The following is a 1,406-nucleotide window of genomic DNA, read 5'->3' on the forward strand; positions in this document are numbered from 1 at the left end:
AAAAAATAAAATTTAAAAAAAAAAATCTTTGCCAAAAGCAGTTGCTGCTGTTAGGTGTCATCAAGTTGACTAGGACCGCACAAATGACGTATCTGTACCCTGCCCTACCTTCATCACCTGTGTTATCATCTATACCACCATTATAGTCAGCATGCCAACCCATCTCATTGAGGGTCTTGCCGTCTTTTACAGACCTTCCCCTTTTCTGAGCACGATGTCCTTTTCTAAGTACTGGCATCCTTAAGAACAGGCCCAACGTATATGAGGTGACGTTTCACCATTCTTCCCTTCAAGAAGCACTGTGGGTCTACCCTCTCCAAGACCTATTTGTTTGTATCATTATCAGATCATGGAATATTTAACACCCTTCTCCAACACTACAACTCAAAGGCATTGATTCTTCTTCTGTCATCTTTATTACTGTCCAATTATCAAATGCATAGAAAGTGATTGAAAAGACCATGGCTTGGATCAGGTGCACCAGAAAGATGCTTACCAGTGTTTTACTGACTATGCAAAAGTATTTATCACAAAAAAATATGGATAGTATTGCAAATAATGATGATTCTTTGTAATTTCCATTCTTCATGCACAGCCTGTATATAGAACAAAAGGGTGTCATTCCAAGATCAAGGACATATCATGTGGGAAAGATGTGCATTAAGATTGTATCCTTTCACTATACTTATTAGATTCATATACTGAGCAAATAATTCAAGAATTTGAACTATATAAAGAAGAATGTGACATCAGGATTGGAAGAAGATCATTAATGATATGTAAATGGCACAACCTGTTTATGGAAAGCAAAGAGGACTTGAAGCACTTACTGATGAACATCAAAGACAAAAGCTTTTAGAATGGCTTAAACCTCAATGTTAAACAAACAAAAATCTTCCTAACTGTACCGATAAACAACATCATGACACATGGAGAAAAGATTTACATTGTCAAGGATTTACTTTTACTTGGATCCATAATCAACAATCACAGAAGCAGCAGCCAAGAAATCAAATATGTTTCACTGGGCAAATATGCTGCGAGGACTTCTTAGAGTGCTACAAAGCAAGAATGTCACTTTGGGTACTAAGGTGTACCTGATCTAAACCGTGGTATTGTCAATTGTTTCTTATGTACAGAAACAATGAATAAGGAAGATTAAAGAATTGACACATTTTAATTGAGTTGTTGGCAGAGAATACTGAATGTACTATAGACTGATAGAATAAACAAACCCATCCTGGACGAAGAACAGCCAGAAAGCGTCTTAGTGGGAAGAATGATGAGTCTTTGTCTTGTGTGTTTTGGACATGCTATCAGGAAGGACCAATCCCTGGAGAAGGACATCATACTTATTGAAGCAGTCAAAACCAGAAACCAAACCCACTGTGATTGATTTGATCTCA

Source organism: Elephantulus edwardii, unplaced genomic scaffold, assembly GCF_000299155.1.
Source record: "Elephantulus edwardii isolate Elephantulus edwardi_28Jun2011 unplaced genomic scaffold, EleEdw1.0 scaffold00060, whole genome shotgun sequence".
NCBI lineage: Eukaryota > Metazoa > Chordata > Mammalia > Macroscelidea > Macroscelididae > Elephantulus > Elephantulus edwardii.